This window comes from Hordeum vulgare, chromosome 5H (assembly GCF_904849725.1).
Source record: "Hordeum vulgare subsp. vulgare chromosome 5H, MorexV3_pseudomolecules_assembly, whole genome shotgun sequence".
Classification (NCBI taxonomy): domain Eukaryota; kingdom Viridiplantae; phylum Streptophyta; class Magnoliopsida; order Poales; family Poaceae; genus Hordeum; species Hordeum vulgare.
Window position 1 is genome coordinate 511,128,879 of NC_058522.1, and position 12,364 is coordinate 511,141,242.

General features: G+C 42.9%; 1 pseudogene; it reads right to left on the reverse strand.

The window, feature by feature from the left end:
* The window catches only part of LOC123397084, a 44,333-nt pseudogene that overhangs the window by 1,213 nt on the left and 30,756 nt on the right, over positions 1 to 12,364 (reverse strand).

The window sequence follows — 12,364 nt, forward strand, 5'->3', positions numbered from 1 at the left end:
CATTAGAGGTAAAACCTATTTGTCCGTTGCATTAAGCTCTCGATTCTGTTGATTATAGAATGAACGATTGATAATAGAAAATGTGTTATCTTGAAAACTTTGCCGAAGCCTTCTTATCCTATCACACATGTTTCAGAGAAATTGTGTGTTGCTAGTGCAATTTCCTCAAGTGTTACAAACGAGAATTCATGATTATGTACAGGGTGTACTTCACCAAGTTCATATGAGGTACTCAATGGATCCAACGATGCATTCTTGTGTTTTCTCCCATTTATGTTCTTGCCTGCATTTTTTTTATAGAAAATTCTTGCCTGCACTCACAATGTTATAACCATTTCTTCTCTAAAATGTTTATGATAGACGTAGAAAAAGTAGGTTGTTTTACCGCTAAAATCACATATGCACTTCTACTATCTCTGCTATGAACTCAGAAAATTTAGGGAAAATAATACATGGTCTACATCTCTCATTGTGGAAAACTATGAAGTTGACAATATGGCCAGCGCTTGACATATAAGATAAAGTGCACTTGCTAGAAGAAACATAATTTCTCCCTAGTTAAAAACACCAATTTTTTAGACCATAATAGTGTGGCCACCCATCATGCATACTTGTTTTCCGAAGCATGTCCATGTTGAGTATGGTTTCTCTAGCATGTGGGTGTGATGTACCAAAGTTGGTGCTAAGAATACTTTTTAAATCTTAGTTTTATGTGGGTGTCAATATTTGTACACCAAAGGTACATTACAATTCTAAACGACAAACATAGGGAAGAAAATCTGGACTACCCTTGTAGTGGAAAAACATTGAGTGTACCTTTGAATTTGAACCATGCCAACGAAATGCATATGAGTACTATAAGACTGCTTCCTAAAACTGGTAGCACAATTTTCACTGTATTACTCTTTTCTTCTTTTGCCTGTATGGACATGAATCATATAAAAGCAACATTGAAAAGTTTCTAGTGTAAGAGAATTAATTAGCTTTCCAGAACGGGAGGGGTTTGGCACCAGATGTTGCATTCACTCCTGCAAGTCGGAAATAGAGCCTGTCACTGCCTAGCTCATCATGAATTTGCCCCGTGTGTTAACCAAATCTCCACACCACACCAAGCACTTCGTCATGTTTCTTTTGGACCCGCTGCCGCTTAGGTTGGCATGTGAGTATGCAACACAAGAGCAATTGTGATCCTTATTAACTGACCAATTTTTCTTCTTTTATATGGAAAGGCAGAGCTCCTGCTGGTTCCTCTAAAAAAAAAGCAATTGCGGTTGCATTCTGTTGCACACACCTCCAACGTGTGTGTTTGGGACTCGCCAAAGTAGGTCAGCACGTACCTAATGTGTGGAGCACCATCAGAAAGGCTGTAGGTAGTATAGATCTCCTCATCGCCATCCACGATCACCAAGTAGAAGATAACATCCGCACTGCCATTCGTCTGCTGGTATTGAAGCTTGCTCTTCACTAAGTTTCCCGTCCGGTTTTTTTTCTCGACTCCGATTCTGATGGAGCAAGTATTTTGTTCTCGATTCTGACTTTTTTCTGTAGGGACCAGAAAAACCGGATTTCGAAAAATCTCGGAGTTTTCAGAATTTTTTCGTCCGAAATTTTCAAACGAATTTTTAATTCGAAAATTTTATGCACCACTATAAAATGTTTACGCCTGCTTTTGACACAGCGTTGAACCTGTTCAAGTGGCCAGACCGTCTTCTCTACCGAATGGAAGCTCGTTGGTTCCGGGGCTGCATTATTTTTTTCAAATTTGAAAAAACTTTTAAAAGTTATTGCAGTTGGCAAAACTAGGATTCGCTTCTTTGACCCCGTAGCTAGGCAAGCGACACAAAACATCCTACTACGAACCTCCTTTTGTATGGAAAGGCATGCAGGTGTTATTTGACATATGTTAGCCGTATAAATTCAAATAATTCAAAATTTTCTGGTGATATTTGAATTTTTTGCTGTGTAACGGAAGGCCAGTTTTCGATCGGTTTCCAGAAATCATGACCGAGAAAAGAAAAACACTGACGTGGAGTGGTACGAGACACCGGACGCTCGTGGTCACATAAGAATATTTGAGGGAATGTGCTCGTGTCACCACCATAGGAAAAGCGCCTCGGCAAAGGATCACTAGGACCTTTCCATGGATACCAGGCGGTCGTTGGTTCCATTTTTCATGTACTTCATCCGGAAATTCATGCCAGGAAGGAACGTGTCGGTGTGGTGCTCCAAGTTGTGCCATAATATGGTGTTGTTTAGCGAGCGGATGACGAGGTTGCCGGTGCTTAGAACCAGTGCCAGAGGAGGAGACAAGCACAGGACAATATCCATATTGGTCGTTGTTCAAACGAGACGATCAGCGTCCGGTGACCCTGGGCTTGCCCGGGCTCGCTGGCTCCACCATAGTAACCATGGGCATGTCACAATGAGAAGAGCATCTAAAATCGGACCCACCATATCCATGTCATACACCTGGGCGGGCTGCTCGGTCTGTGTCTCGACAAAAAAATGCCGTCCAACCTGACTCCTCATATTTGGCCGAAATGCCTATACTAACAGGCACACCCATGTCCAGCCCATATGTGAGGCGGATATGGAGACGTCTGGGCGCACCCTTCACGTCAGATTTGGCCCAATCTGAACCATTGTACCCCACATTTCGCTCCACTCCCAAAATACCAAGATCCTTGGCAAGCTCCGGCGTCCTCCTCCATGGCGTCCACTGGATTTGACTTCGAGATGTACGGTCTGAGGACTCGGAGCTGATCCTATGCAGCCCCGTAGAGCATTTGGTCGGCCACGCTGCTCTTCCATGCTCCCAGAGGAGTGCCCCGCCCACCCCCGCCCCTGGTCTTCCGCAAGATGGTGGGCATACGGTGCCAAAATGGTACTCAGATCCCATACTGATGGGTCTCGGTGTGTGGCTGCGGCCTCGTAGGAAGCGTGACCACCACATGGTGCAACTCTGTAGTGCCGCTGGAGCCATTTAGGTGGAACATCTTCCCTGCGGTGTCGGACAACGAAGCATAGGCCATATGAGCTCCATGGATCACCGTCAATCCGAAAAGGTGGCGCGGCAAGCCCGCCGCACGAGGTTATGAGAGCAACTTCAAGGGATGTAGGCAAAGGCAGCCCACACGGCGGATGCGGTAACCGCAACCTCCGAAGTGGGGTTTTAGAAAGCGGCCCATGCCCACATAACGGAGAAGCGGCGGACAAGAAAGAGGACGACGACGGATCGGACAGCTCCGGCAGTGAGCAGAACCGCTTCAGTTCGTCCCGCGTCTTCGACCGCTACTACAACATGGATGACGTGAAGAGCCATGATACGGGCAAAGGCGCTAGTGGATGAACTTCTTCCATCGTCGCTTCGTTCGTAGTTAGTAGAGCATGTCTAATTTTGGCAGTTAGATGACATGTGTTTAGCTACGTACATTCCTTGCATGAGAAAAATATGGATTTGAGGATCCAATTTGATGTGTCTGGTTCTGGAAGAGATATTTAGTGTGACGTGCGGTCAATGTCCGCTGATGCGTCCTAGCGTGTCCACAAACATTTGAGGGTGGAATTTTTTACTTGTTTTTTTGGAGAAATGTCGCCCCACTTTATTAAATTTGATATAAGTTCAAGGGTACAAGATTTTGGTCATGTGGGATACCCGACCATAAATGGCAGCCTAATCCTAAGTTACATGAATATTTGGCAAGATTATGAGCATCAAAATTGAAATGTCTCGGTTCATGAATAGAAGTTCAAGAAAGAAATTCTTTTAGGGGCTAGCAATCTCCTTGACAATGACTCTGTGATGGCCACCGGTGCTCCGATGCATATCATTGATCACTCCTAGACAGTCCGACACGACGTAAAGGTGGTGAAGGTCAAGATCTTCAGCTAGGGCAAGTGCTTCCTGCACTTCAAAAGCATCCAAAAGCGTTGAATCCTTCACATGAAATACAACAACCGATGAGCCCAAATAGACTCCGCCCTGATTCCTGCAGATCACCGCAGCTGCTCCCTGACTACCGTCGCTCGCAACTGCACCATCCGTGTTGAATTTACTACTGCCAGGAACCCGACGCACAGTGTTATTTGTTGGTTGTCTTGCTTTGGCACTTGGATGTATGTCCGACGCTTCAGCTGCCATCAACTCTTGCAGGTAAGAGTATATAAAAGCATCTGTTTGTCGAGGGCCTTGGAAGATCGTCACATATACTGCTTGTCACCGCGCGTACCAAGTTGACCGGAGAGTCACAACCATCCTGGTGAAAAGCTCCTGGTGGATTATCAACCAGAGATAGAATTGGGCGCAAAGAAGATTCTTTCGGGATCCTGTTGCCTGATCATATATTAGCTTACTGCCCACTTCCTATCCTTCGAATAATGCCCTGCTTCAGAAAATCCCTCCCCTCCAAGATCACGGGTCAAACCTGGTAAGGTCTAGTGCCTAGTTGTGCACTTAGAATATATAGTTCCCTGTGGGAGAAGATCCAAGAAGTGCAACTCTCTAATGGCGATGATAGCATTAAGTGGCTTTTTAACAAAGGTAAATACACAGCTAGAGATGCTTATGAAGCCCAATTATTGGGAAGAATAAAGCAACCTCACCTGGAGCAAACTTGGAAAGTGAAGGCTGAAAACAAGATAAAATTCTACCTCTGGTTACTGCTCCAAAACCGTAACTGGACTGCCGACAGGTTAGCCACCAGAGGATGGCCTTGCAACCCGACCTGCTCCTTCTGTGATCAGGCCCCTGAGACCGCGATGCACATCCTGCTGGGATGCCCCTACTCCAAGGAGATCTGGAGCAAGACTGGCTCTATCCACCCCCAGATGATGGACGTGGCCCTGTCCTCCAATTCAGTCAAATGCTGGTGGCGCAAGTTGCACCTGATCGCACCAAAAGAAATTAGAAAGGAGCAGATTTCTTTTACTGTATACGTGGCATGGCATCTCTGTAATGAAAGAAACAGGAGGGTGTTCCAAAACAAACTGCTCCTGCCGCATCAAGTGTTCCAGCTGGTGATTGATGATGTTAGCCTCCTCAGGGAGGCATTCAGAGAGTAGTCTGTAGTTCTGGCCACTGATCAGCCTTCCGTTGCTTCAGTGGCCTAGGCGTCTCTTTTTTTCTTTTTCTCCCTCCCTAAGCTCCTCTGTAAACTCTGAATTGTACAGTTCTTTTCCCACTCCTATAATGCAATGACAGAGCCTGTCGACTTCGGTCAAAAAGAATATATAGTTCCATCACGAAAGTATACTGATTTTAAAATTCTCGCACTCAGGGATGTAGGATCCCAAATTATTTGGCATGACAGTCTTGTTAACAGGGCAATATTGAATAGTTCCAAGTCCTTGAATCCTAACCCATCCAAATATTTGGGCTTTGTCAGTACTTCCCAGGAGCTATGCTGGTTTTCTCTGTCCTTCTTTGCATCTCATCAAACTTTCTTGGTAGTTTTAAATGTTCAGAAAGCCCTCTTGGTAGTTTTAAAGCATGCCATCAAATATACGTGAGTTGCCTGAGCAACCGTTTTAATTAGAACACCCTTCCCTCCTGATGATAACAATTTACCCATCCATCCGGAATTTGCTACTCGTGGTTGTAGTCGCTCTAACCTGTCATCTTAGGGCATCTCCAATGGATGTAAGATAGTTGTTGGTACATTTTTATACATAAGATTTTTTATGGCGTATCATGCAATAAATAAGGAAAAAGAACAAGGTTGTATGTTAATTAACCAACACTCTTGCACAAGCTTCAATGTAAAATGAGAGAACACCTTATTTATTATCTCACATCCTATAGATACAATCTATTAGAGTAGTTGTATGTTAAGCTGTTGGTTAATGACATGATATATTTTACGAACAAGCTGACCAACAAACTATTGGAGATGCCTTTATTGTTTTTTTTAGACAATCCTTATCGGTGCTTACCTGGGCAAAAATTGTCTTGGGCCTCCTTCAGCAACCTGCAGGCTGATAGTGGAATGTCACAAAATTCTCATGAAAGCAAGTAGACGGTGGGTGAACAAATTACTGTCGAGCAATTGATAGAACCGCGCAAAGTCGTGACGATATCTATGGTAATGATTATATCTATAGGCATCACGTCCAAAATAAGTAGACCGATACTTTTTGCATCTACTACTATTACTTCACACGTCGACCGCTATCCAACATGCATCTAGTGTATTAAGTCCAAAAAAACAGAGTAACGCCTTAAGCAAGCTGACATGATGTAGATGGACAATCTCATATCTACGACAGAGCCCACCTTGTTACCCTTTATGGCAACTACACGATGTGTACCTTGCTGCCCCTACTGTCACTGGGAAAGGTCACCACACGGTAAGAACCCAAAACCAAGCACTTCTCCATTGCAAGAATCATAGATCTAGTTGGCCAAACAAAACCCAAGACTCGGAGAGACTTACAAGGATATCAAATCATGCATAAAATAAATCAGCAAAGACTCAAATATATATCATAGATAATCTGATCACAAATCCACAATTCATCGGATCCCGACAAACACACGGCCAAAGAAGATTACATCGGATAGATCTCCATGAAGATCATGGAGAACTTTGTATTGAAGATCCAAGAGAGAGAAGAAACCATCTAGCTACTAACTACGGACACGTAGGTCTGAAGTGAACTACTCACGAGTTATTGGAGGGGCGATGATGATGATGATGAAGCCCTCCAACTCCAAAGTCCCCTCTGTTAGAGCATATATCTCCATATGTGGTTTTGGTAATTGATGACAATTCCTATGGGCTAATGGTTGCCTTAAGTTATATTTATAGGATTTGTCCATAGGCACTTCTTGAAGTCCATCTGTTGGGTTCAAGGAGTTTATATGATGACCAAGATGGTATTCAAGGTATTATCCAAAGAATGGTCATAGAGACACTAGGTTGATCAAGATCTTAGACAAAGAGTAAATCAAGATGATCAACACACAAAGCGTATAAGATGTACCGAGAGGGATCAAGTGATCCCATGGTATGGTAAGAATTGTCCATTACGTGTTTGTGTACTAACCCAAGGTCTTTCTGAGAGTCCTATGTGGGGGTTAGGTGTGCTTCCATGGGCTTGCGTCAAAAGGAAGATCTCGTACAACCCATGAAGGATGACGTCAAGTGGTGATCGTCATCAAGATTGTGGTGTGAAAGTTCAAGTGGATCAGCACGAATATATTATTGAAACTATTGTTAATGATCATGTGTTGATAAGGACAAGCTCATGTGCTAACAAGGACAAGATCAAGATAAGCATTCCTGAGCACTACATGCTTGATTCTTGTGGATGTTCACATGGTGGACAAATGAAGATGAATACATAAGCTAGGCTTTCCACATTGTGTATGGGAGAGCTGCTTGAAGACTTCATCATGTCTTGCTTTCAACTTGAGCCAAGAAGGAACAACAACATGAAGCTCAAGTGAAAGGGCTAACTCAAAGGTATCAGTTCCTTTGACGTTAGTGGTGCAGAATGATGATCAGCGAATAAAAGTATACACTCAAGTATGGATCATCGGTACCCCTTTTATAATTCTTGAGTCTTTAGGGATCCCGCACTATTAAGAGGGGATCACAGGTTTTGTGATGAACTTGCTCAAACTAGATATCCAATGTTCTGCTCTTACCACATCTCCTTGCTCTGCTGTTATCGGAAAAGAGGACCGAGTGCCTCGGACATCCGGCCTCCTCCGGACGTCCGAGGCCAGCGTCGACCAGCCGGAAATCCGGAATTATGCACGAGAGAAACTTGAGCCATATAACTCGGACTTCGGCTCCCTCGGACGCCCGACCAGCCGGAAATCGGAGCTTTGCACGAGAAACTTGAGCCATATAACTCGGACTTGGCTCCTCCGGACGTCAGAGCCAGCTCAATCGGAGCTTTGCACGAAGAAACTTGAGCCATATAACTCGGACATCGGCTCCCTCCGGACGTTCGAGTCGGACGTCCGTCCCTTCGAAATCCGGAATCTTGCACGGAGAAGTTTGAGTCGAATAACTCGGACTTCGGCCTTTCGGCGTCGGTCCTGTTCAACTCCACGGTGGTTCCGGATATATTTACAACCCTCGGACGTCAGCCCCTGTCGGACGTCCAGCCTGTGGGCCTTGGACATCCGTGAACTGCCGGATGTCCGATCCTGTGTGACTTAAAGTGTCCCCAACATTGTTTTCTCTCCCCACTATAAATACCCCCTCCCACTTCGTGAGAGGGCGCCCCAACACAGCCTTATCCTCATAAGAACTCATTCCTACCTCACACACATTTGCTCACACCAAATCTTAGATCCCAAGAGCATTTGTGAGCCCCTTTGAGAGTTGTTCCAATCAAAAGATAAATCGTCTCCCTCTCCTTCTCTCAACCCAAGCTATTTGAGATTTGATCAAGTTTTGAGCATTCCCCGTGATCTTGTTACTCTTGGAGGTTGGAGACTCCTAGGCGGTAGGAGTTCTTCGGAGAGGAATCAATCCGTGTGATTACCCCCCGGAAAAGTTTGTGAGGGTTTGGAAGCCACCTCAAAGGCTTACCACTAGTGGTTGAGAAACGCCTTCGTGGTGTTATCTCAAAGGGAGAATAGGGTGAGCCTTCGTGGCGTTGGTGTGCCTTCGTGGTAACATCCACCTCTCTAACGATTACTAGCTTCCCTCCAAGGAAGTGAACATCGGGATACATCTTCGTCTCAGTGACCTTGGTTATCCTTAACCCTAACTCCTTACTTGTGGTTTACTTGTGTTACTTGAGCATACATACATTGCATATTGTTTGTGCTCATTATATTGTGTTGGCTATTTCCTGTACAAGATTAATCATTCAAGCATACCTTCTATATCCACACGTTCACACTTGTAGCTTTTGATATATCGTGTGCTAGTGTGATCTAGTATCTTGTGTCGTTCACCTACTTGTCGTGTGATATAGCTCAAGTAAGTTTGTGTAACTTACTTGTGCTTGTTAGTAACTATATTGTGTCCATCTTGGTAGATCGTGTTGTTGATACACGTTGCAGTGCATAGTGTATTTAGGATTTGTGCTTGACAAGTATCCTCTTAGTTTATTTCCGCATTAGGTTTAAGCCAAATCCGAAGAAGTTTTTTAAATAGCCTATTCACCCCCCCCCTCTAGGCGTCATCGAGGTCTTTTCAATTGGTATCAGAGCTAGGTCTCTCTTTAATTAGGTTTCACGACCTAGAGAGCATCGATGTAGACTATTGGATTAGTGCAAAATGACACCTTTGACTTTGATGGCACAAATTATACCCTATGGAGAATTCGTATGCTTCATCACTTTCGGTCCATGGGCCCAAATACTTTACGAATTGTTCTTGTAGGGATTGCCGACAAAAAGGATGATGCATCTTCATGTACTAATGAAATGTATCTTGATTGTGAGGCTTTTCTTGTCATTCATCGAACCATAAGTCCTGAAGTGTTTAAGTCTATCTCGACTTGCAAGTTAGCTCATGAAGTTTGGACTAAACTTGAAGATATATATGGTGGGTCCAATCTTGATGAAGACGATATTATGATGAAGGAGTTGGTGCATGAGCTCTTCACTCTTTTCGATCATAAAGAGTCCACCACTACTTCCATATCCGATTGCTTGCACACCTCAGCATCTTCAATCTCACAAGGTAATGACATGGTGAGTGAAGAAATATATATTGATGAAAATGTCATAGCCTGTGTGGACATGAGCATATCTAGCACCACACATAGTGTAAATTATTGTGCTGATAGGTCATGCATTTCACCTAAAGATCCCTCGACAAATGTCTGTGGTGATATGCCTGCTCTCCCGTGTCCTCTTGATCAAAATATCTTGTTTCTCCTAGTTGTTCTATGACTAATCATTTAGGGGAAATCCAGAAATATGAAGTACTTTTGACTAATGAAGAATCTGATTCACCAAAAGAATCATCATCAACTCCTCCAGTTCACATGTGCCTCATGGCAAGAGGTAATAATGAGGTATCATCTTCCCTGTGTAATAACGATGATATTTGCGATGAGGATGATGATGATGACTTGACTGAAAATATCTATGTGATCAGTAAAATTCTTCATAAAGCTAAAAATAACGCTCTTCAAAGGTTTCAAGATGTTCTTGCTTACTTTGAAAATTGTAATGATTCACTTAATCATGAACAAGCTAAAAGTGAACAACTTGAACATGAACTTGAGAAGAGTCATCAAGCATGTAGAGACTTAAGATCTTCAAAAGGAGAGATTGAAGTTGCTCATGATAAACTTAAAAGGGATTTTGAGGTCCTTCTCCTTGAATGCAAGAATGTCAAGGGAGAGCTCGTCAAAACCTCTAAGATCTATGAGGAGCTTCAATCTACTCATGAGAAGTCTCTAATCGCTACTTACTCCTCTCATATTGTTGATGATACTTGTACTTCTAACCCTATCTCTTTTGAAGTATCAACATTGAAGGAGAATGTTGAGCTACGTGCTCAACTTGATTTACTAACTAGCAATTATGGGAAGTTGGAAGAAAACCATGTAATGCTCACAAGATCTCATGCCGATCTTCTAACATCCCATAATGTGCAAAAGTTAGCTCATGAGGCTATCATCACCAAGGTAACATCAAGTGAGCCTCATGTGGACAATGGCACTACTTCTAGTCAAAGTACTATATTTCCATGTGCTAGTCCTCGTAATTCGTCTACTCATAATGTTGCTACCTCGTATGATGAATTACTTTCCTTGCCTTGTTGCTCTAACATTGAAGCTTACACTTCCTCTAGTACATGCATTGATACTAACACTGCAGAGGAAATGGAAGAGCTCAAGGCCCAAGTGACTTCTTTGAAGAAAGACTTGGAACAGTGTCATGAAGGGATTTCCACACTCAACAACGTCCTGTGTGACCAAACATCTTCGAATGACAAAAATGATGTTGGAGTAAACTCAAACAAGAACAAGAGGGGCCTAGAACAAGTCAATAATTCGGCCAAAATCATTTTCTTCAAGTGCAAAGTTAAAGGGCACCATGTTAGATCTTGCCCTCTGAAGAAGAAGTCTCAAAGTCACAAGCAACAAGGGAAGCGGCCACAAACTCAATCACATATTCAGCTACAAGTTGAAGGAAGGCCTCTTCCCAATAAGACCCAAGACAACACTCCCCGAGGTGAGAAATCAACTGAGAAGAAAGCCAAGGGTAGATGTTGCTACTTATGTCGTTAGAAGGGTCACGTCGCTTCGTCTTGCACAAGAGGTAACTTATCCAACCCAATCACTATTGATGATATCTCTATTCCCTTGGGAAGGATAAGGTTGGCAACGTGTTTGCCAAGTTTGTTGGTACTCAAAATGGTGTCAAGAAAAGAACCATTTGGGTTGCCAAGCCTATTGTGATTAACCTCTTAGGACCCAACGTAGTTGGGGACCAACAAGCTCAAACTTGATCAATAGGTGACTATGGAGGACATTAGGGACTTGGATACATAATGAAGAATTAAGGGGTCTTCATCATTCATATTATCTCAAGCCAAGTCATTTGGATTATTCAGTTTCTATCTTATATCCAATGTGCCTCCTTACGGAAACTTATACTTAAATTGTTTACATTGTTAGGTGCTTGCCCCTTTGCATGTTGTGGTTTTGTACCTTGCATGCGTTTGTATATGTTGTGCTCCCAACTTGCTTATCTTGAGTAATCGAGTATGTGTATGTTGGTTCGCATATCATGTACATGTGAGTCTTGTATTGAGCCTTTTTTGCATCTTGTTTGTATTTTTGTTGGCTCTTGTGAGAGATTAATGGATTATCCCATTGTGGGGGAGTAATGTGCTTTGCACACCTCACAATCCTATAAATGTGTATACATGGGGAATACCACTTGGTTTTGATATTTCAAGATTATCTAGTTTCTATGTGGTATGTCTTACTCATGAGAAATTCAAATTCTATATGGTCCATTAATTATCTCTTGTTGGTTTTAATTTGCCACTTGTTAATATTGTTGGTTTATCACATTATGGGGGAGTAATATGCTATGTGCATATTACAAACCTAGAAAATGTGTACATTTGAGGTGTTGCCACTTAGTGTTGATATTGTAAATTATCTTGTTCCTAGGTGGCATGTTAGCTCTACAAGTGTCATTTGCTTGCGTTTTATGGGTAACGATGATCTTGGATATATTTGCGATCTACCAATGGCTATCACTTCCAAAATACTTCTTGTCCTTGACAATTGGTATTTCCATCATGTGATAGGAATTGCTAATCGTCTTTACATTGGATTTTGTGTTTCGTTTGTCTTCCTTGCCTCTTATGGATCTATTTTAACATGTCTAGTGTTTTTATAGATATAGAGAACGTGATGATCCCATCGT